At 45.5% G+C, this 7,467-nt stretch overlaps 1 long non-coding RNA gene across 1 annotated transcript; it reads left to right on the top strand.

Moving 5' to 3' along the window:
- The first annotated feature begins 5,611 nt into the window (after window positions 1-5,611).
- Window positions 5,612-5,997, top strand: LOC119561803. Its single transcript, XR_005221455.1, has 3 exons — window positions 5,612-5,750; window positions 5,807-5,910; window positions 5,967-5,997. It is a non-coding gene; the product is annotated as an uncharacterized LOC119561803 (long non-coding RNA).
- The last annotated feature ends 1,470 nt before the right edge of the window (window positions 5,998-7,467 follow it).

Here is a 7,467-nt window from a genome sequence, read left to right as displayed (position 1 = left end):
TTCCTTGTGCCACTTCCAAAACTCGCTTCAACTTCTGCACGCCCTCATCAGTACTCTTGCTCGAAATGATAACATCGTCCATGTATACAACCGCATCCCCGTTCTTAATTGAGTCACGCATAACTGCCATGATAAGCCTGGTAAACACTGCTGGAGAGTTTGTTATACCGAAGGGTACAAACAGGAACTCATACTGACCACTCTGAGTTACGAACGATGTATACTTTTGGGATTCTGGCGAAACAGGCACGTGAAAGAAACCATTAGTCAAATCTAGAGTTGTAAAAACTTGTCCACCTTGTAGCTTTTCGATCACGCAGTCCATTTGAGCTGTTGGGAAGTTATCTCGGACAATCTTTTCATTTAACTTTCTATAATCGCAACACAAGCGCTTCTCCCCGTTATTTTTATCTACGAGCACCACCGGCGAAGCAAACTCGGATGTACTTGGCTTGATTATCCCTTCCTCTAGCCATTCTTGAACTTGGTCATCGACAATTTTGTGATCGCAATAAGCTAATCGTCTCGGATGTTGGAAAACAGGCAACTCGTCTGGCTTGTAATTATCAATCAACGACTCCACTTCAAAAGCTACTTCCTGACTCAAATGCTCCAAATCTACTGCCGAAACTGTCTTAGAGTCTTTCGTGCTGATCATGCATAGACTTTCGAATTCGCTAATGAGCTGCATACAAGTATTTTGCCCTGCCTGGTTATCGTCTGATCCCGTCACTGGTCTTTGCTGAACACTTGGGACTCTTGGCGAAAATATAGTGCCAGACTTGGTTACCATCATGTCAACGCTGTTTAAGATTGTTGTGCCTAAGATTGCGTCAAACTTCATATCATCATCATGTAACACATGAAACTCGACCGACATGTCGATTCCATCGATAACGACCTTTGTAACGAAGCTTCCGAATGTTAGCACCTGACTTTCACCGATACCTATCAAAACTCTCTGACGACCCATCAGACTGCCTACTCCTACGCCTAGCTTCAAGAACACACGCCTACGCATCAAACACAATTCAGCACTTGTGTCCACAAGTCCTTTGAATTCTGAATTCCTGCAAAACACAGATTTCAGTTCCAAGCTCGAAGAAAAGGACTCGCACGATGGTTGTGAATCGACTTTATCGTCCTGAACGACATTGGTTGCTCTCTGTTTTGACCTGTACTTCAGCCTTACACTGCACTGCTCGGTGTCCTGGTTGATCGCATTTGAAACCTTTCTCCTTGACGGGACAGTCTTTCTTCATGTGCGACGAATCTCCGCACCGAAAACATTTCCTAACTGATCCAGATACCGCGTCTTGTTTTGTGTCGTGCACAGCCTTGCTACCCTGTGAACCATACTTGCTTACTGGTTTGGATGATCCACGTGATTTTTGATACGCGTCTATTTGTAGCTTTAGATCCTTGAGGTTTCTGGCCTGGTATATCATTGCTTTATTTGATCTAGCATTTGGGATACCCTCAACGAAATACTCGATCAAACTTTCTTCCTCCAAGCAAATGGGCTTTGCAATTTCCATAAGTGCATAAAGGAACTCGTGCAAGGATTCACCCTTATGCAGCTGACGTTTTCCCAACCTGCGATGAACTTCTGCTGAGGATAACTTGATTCCAAACTCCTCCAACAAAGCCGATTTCAAACTTGCCCAGTCTTTGATATTCCTCTGGCTACGCACAAACATCTTTGCTGCTCCACTAAGCAACTGTTTTGCATACACAAACATCTGTAAATGGTTCCACTCAACTGTAGCTGCACAATCTTCCAACTCTCCTATCCATTGGTTTATATCTGGGGAACTCGACCCAGAAAACTGCGAGACACTGCCCTCGACATCTTTCAACGTGAACCATGATCTACCCTGCCTTTCATTTCCTAGTCCTTGATGCCAACCTGCTGCGTTTGGCCGATTTATAGTGGTTTCTGCGGACGTTACTGATAGACCATCTTCACCACCATCCTCCGTTTCTGACTCACCCTCGTTACTTAGACCGTAGTAGGTTAACAACCTCTCTTGCAATTCCGCTTTCAATCCAGTCGTACCCAATTGCAACTCCGACAACTTCCGACGCAACTCTTCAACTCGCAGTGCCAAGATCTCGCATCTCTCCATTTTACAACTTTGTCCTGTAGAATCTTAAGATTAAACAATGTTTTCTTAAATCTAGTATCAAATGCAAATTGTAAATAGATTAACCACCCTGTCTCTGGAACTGCTTGATTTCAATGTTACCCCACTACTTTACAAACGACTTGAAATAAACTTTCTGGCAACACTCCACCAAAAGTTCAGCCACTTGCTCAATGATGTCGCTTTTGTTCGTCGTCGTTTTTCCTTCCCACGCTTCCCGCTTTTGTAGCGTCACACATACAATGAAGACTTCCAAACTCAACTGGAACTTTCTGGATGTCTTCGTCTGCTGCCAAGATCTGTGCACCAGCCTCTCGCTTGCACAATCCTGCACGCACGCTCCAATGACCACACCAGATCCAATGTCTTGCTCGCTGAATCTCCACTGCTTCCAGCCCGTTTCTGCTGCCACGATCCGCTGCCTCTTAGTCCTTCCAGCACTTCGTCCGCTAGGTCTCCAAGTTCTTGCCTTTGTAAAAGCCACCAACTGTGTCTGCTTTCCACACCAGCCTTTTTTGTCACACTCCAGCCAAATTGCTTATGACGATTTGAAGATCTCTGGCCGATTTGCTCAATTTCTTCAGCTCTCTGCTTACACCGCACTCCACGTGTTTTTGCCAAGTTGAAAGTTCTGTCGAATGGTAGGCTATATCATGGTTGAACCCCAAAAATTGCAGGGTCCTCTTTTTAGAAAAGATAACGCTGACTTTAAATAGTATGATGATATGCTTTATTCACATTCGACGGGTTAACTTAGGTTTTACAAAATATTCGTGTCCTATAGAACTGTACTTTGCGAGATTCTGGCAGCGAGTGTGTATGGCGGTGCGTTGCCACCTTTTACTCACGTTGCAACTGGGTATCGAGTACAACTTAGAATTATCGAGTACAACTTAGGAATACCGAGTACAGAAAGGGAAAGATATTGGATCAGTAGGTGAGACCGCTTCTAGTGGTCCTTGTCTCTCCACTACCGCATCCCACATTTATATCTAAACCAGTCAGCTGAGGTTAGTACGACCAGTCTCTCGAGTGATCAAAACGGTGTAGCAGACCCGAGTGAGGATAAATTGAATAAACGGAAAAGACTATATCATTGCACCTCTCGATCGTGTGTTTCCTTCTCGTAGTCAGGCACCACGTCTAACCTTACCTTACCCCGATCACACTGCTTCTTCGGACCTGAATGTGGACCCCCTTCCCGTTCGGTCCGGTGGTCTTCCTATCCCTGTAGTTTTTGGGATTTGGACACCCTTCCCGCCTTATCCGCAAGCCTAGTTTTCCTACCTCTGTAGTTTTTGGGATTTGTGCGTGGACACCCTTCCCGTCTTATCCGCAAGCCTAGTTTTCCTACCTCTGTAGTTTTTGTGATCTGTGCGTAGACACCCTTCCCGCCTTATCCGCAAGCCTAGTTTTCCTACCTCTGTAGTTTTTGGGATTTGTGCGTGGACACCCTTCCTGCCTTATTCCCAAGCCTAGTTTTCCTACCTCTGTGGTTTTTGGGATTTGTGCGTGGACACCCTTCCCGCCTTATCCGCAAGCCTAGTTTTCATACCTCTGTAGTTTTTGGGATTTGTGCGTGGACACCCTTCCCGCCTTATCCGCAAGCCTGGTTTCCTTACCTCCATAGTTTTTGGGACTTGCGCGTGGACACCCTTCCCGCCTTATCCACAATTCTAACTCCTTCGTCATTCGGGGGCTCGTGCGCAGCCCCGCCCCCGTGCTACCTAACACCCGCCAAGTATTCTCCCCGCTTGGCCTCGCCCGAAGGTCCAGCCCAGTGGATTTTTCGACTCCGACGCGAGACCCAAGACTTACGCCCGCAAAGTATTCTCCCGGCTTGGCCTCGCCGGAAGGTCCAGCCCGGTGGACTTTTCGCCTCCGACAAGACTCCGGCTAGCCCGTTAGGTCGTAGGCCAGGAATTGGACTCCGCATAACCAACGTCATCTGCCTTCTCCTCGACGTAAATAAGGACCTCCGGGGAAGACTCCCCTCAAAGCTACCCGTTCCCCTGTGGAGTGGAACCCTCTAGTTTCGGTGTTTCGGTGATTTACAAATTTTCTTGTAATGGACTCTTGGATCCGACTGAGATCTGTACCCCGGCCGAGAAAGCATCCTTACAATCCCTATTACTATTTGGCATACCCCAATTCCTTTCTTATTTATATTTGTTTTTTCCTCTTTCTTCAACTTTTTCTAATATGGGGGGATGAGACGTAGCTATTTTTCTTACCCACTAACTTTTCTCTCCTTTCCTTTATTTCCTAATCCGTTCGTGTCAATTTTTCATAACTATTTAAACGATTTTACTAATTCAATTTATTCTCTATCTTTCAGCCTCTACTTGAAATTTGCTGGGTATCGATGTCACACTTTGTGCATTGTGTACATGAACCACACCAACTCCAAACAAAGGCAACAAATTTAGATAAGTTATTACAACTTTACCTTGCCACAGACAACATATTAAAATGATAATTGTTTTCTTTTTATTTTAGAAACTGATGAGCCTCCTAGCCTGGCTTCGCATGTCCCGTACTTACTCGGTCATGGGTCCACTTCTAGTCGGTCTTCACCTTCTCAGCAAGGATTGTGCTCAGCAGAAAGGACCTTCCGGAATCTTACCTGTGGCTACGATGGGTTCGACCTTCTAAGCCTGCCCACGGTCCAAACAGCTGGTTTCCGATATCGGTTTCTATTGGCACATTCCCTGGTGAGTGCTTACTTTTTACGTTATGCTTGAAATTCTTTACTTTTATTGATTCCATTTCATTCTTTTCTTATATTTTCATTGGGCGCCATTTGTCGTGTCCTGCTTTTCGCGCAGTGTAGATGACGGCTAGTCATCGAATGTCCCAGGGAGGGGAACAACCAAAAATCTTGTCTACGCAGCAGACACAACAAAAACAAAACGGAAATTCAAATTTGGACAACGGCAATCTTCACGAAGGATTTTTCGAACATCTGGACTGGACTACACAGCTCTAATCGTGGTCGTGGAGTCCCTCCCAACCATGAGAGCATCCTTTAACATTTCTCGGACACATCTCCCAAATCTGCTTTGTGGGTCGTACTACCTCGCCTAAATCATCTCACCCCCAACACGAATTCATTTCGCTATCACATTGTATTTCATAACCTTCTCTTCAATTGTAACATTTAACCAGCCTACCTACGGTACCGAAGGACCTTCACATGGAACACATATATATATATGAATAAATAAAGAAATAACATCTCAGTATGTTTGTATGCGTAAATAAATAAGTTGAATAAATACTGATTTAAATTGATAGAAATTGATATAAATTAATTTGGTCGGGTTACATAATTAAATATTTTATCAGGCTCTTTTTTTTATTTGCTCCGGCTTAAAATAGACTCAATTTTTTGTAATGGGTAAGCATCCTTCACTGTAAGTGTGATCAGTTTTCTTGCGTCTAAGCACAGCCTATTCTTTCCAGGTGCCTGTACCAGCGTCGTTCGGTTGTTCCAGGGACTTTCACTTAACTCGATGACTCCCAACCATAGAAACAGGAAAGAATCTCTCCGTGACGGGTACGGCTCCATCAACTAACTGGATCGAGTGTTCTTCTACCTTGGTAAGTCCTAATACTTGACTATCGTATGTCAGAAAACGTTATTTTGCTTCTTCCAGCTGCTCAATCTGTTCGGGGGATGGGATATGTGCCTCTATCAGTTCTCCTTTGGCCATAAACTCGAGCTCCACCTGGTGTAAGGATTCTACACCCACCACCTCTGGTACCAATTCGAATTTCCTCCATAAATCTATACCAATGTACAATTTTTGCTTCAAGGAAGGACAAAGGAGTATCGGCAATCGATGTGTTAGCCCATTATACGAGATGCTGTGTTGAATCTTCCCCACTACTCGATGCTGCGTACCTCCCGCTGATTTCATTATCGATTGTGACCTCTCTAATCTCAGTCCTAACCTTTCCACTGTTTCTAGGCAACCTTCCCCAAGCAAGCTGACTGATTCCCCGGAATTCAAGAGACCCACGATCTCCAGATCTTCTATCTTGACCTGTGCGAATGGTCTATTGTCGCCTTCCACCGCAGCTCTGATGGCTGAACAAATCATCCTTCTTTCTGCCTTCCGCTGCTGACTTCTCCTATGGGCTCTTAAAAATTTTTTGCGAAATGTTCCGGTCTGGATCCCCTTCCCAAATATTCGGCTTCTGACCTCTTGGTAGTGTGCTTATCGGACTGCTATAGGTTCACGTTTCGACCATTTAATGTTATGTGCTGGTCCATTTATATTTATAAGAATCTTTATAAGAATAAAATCTCCTTACAGCTATCTTTATCATTAGGCATGCGATTTGACGAGGCTTTCACTTGTTCGTGGCAAACGGATTGGAGCGTGGTTCCTCGTTCTTGCCCGTTTGGCATCGAGTACATCTCGGAGTCCCCACACCGGGTAGTCCACACTTCCGCAATTACAGCATGTAAGTGGCTATCGTTCCCTGTTGTTCTCCCAGTGTCTAGCTGATGCCTCCACTTCCTCTTGCTCTCCAGGTATACTCTCTTCTCCGACTGGTTCTGGACAAAGCTCATCTATCCTCGGACGATCCTTATATCCCCGGTGAGTTTCGAGGTTTCTTGGATGTCGGGTCAATCGAGTCGCCAATATATTTTTTCCGCATCGTGGCATTCATGTCGGAGTTGATCCAGGTTTGTGATGTATATCGGGTATTTAACTCTCGAAATCTGATCCCTAATATTCATCTTTATCACCTTTATCAGGTCGAAGTCGGAAAACGGCATCTCTAGTCGAGATCTGAGCGCTAGAGTGGTCTGGATGTACACCTCGATGGTTTCTCCTAGCTTCTGCTTCCGTTCTCGCAGCTCATTGGATCGGTGACTCTCAAACTGCTGTTGTAGTGCGTACCTCAGGTAAGTCCACTCTTGCTTCTCCGTTGACCTCACGTACATCCAGTACCATTCCTTTGCTTGTCCGTCCACTAATACATGAAATTCTTAGGACCTCCTTCTACGGCACCTGATGCGACCTTTGGAGATGTTTGAGGCGGAACATAAATTCGGACACGGGCATGCTTCTGGGACTTTCATCGAAACTTAGCCGCCACTTCTGCAGCTGGCCGACTTTAAACGCCGAATCGCCTGCTGCCACGCTTGACCGACGCTGATCTTGTCCTAGATTGACGTTGTGCTGTGTCCCACCGTTTCCAGGAGGATGTTCTGGCGGCGTCGTGTGAGACCCATTCCGTCTTCTTTGTTCCTGCTCCGTCGACCAGGCGGCTTGCCGATACCCTTCCGATGCGTGACGACTCA

This window comes from Drosophila subpulchrella, unplaced genomic scaffold (assembly GCF_014743375.2).
Source record: "Drosophila subpulchrella strain 33 F10 #4 breed RU33 unplaced genomic scaffold, RU_Dsub_v1.1 Primary Assembly Seq37, whole genome shotgun sequence".
Taxonomy (NCBI): Eukaryota; Metazoa; Arthropoda; class Insecta; order Diptera; family Drosophilidae; genus Drosophila; species Drosophila subpulchrella.
This window is presented reverse-complemented; position numbering and strand designations above follow the sequence as displayed.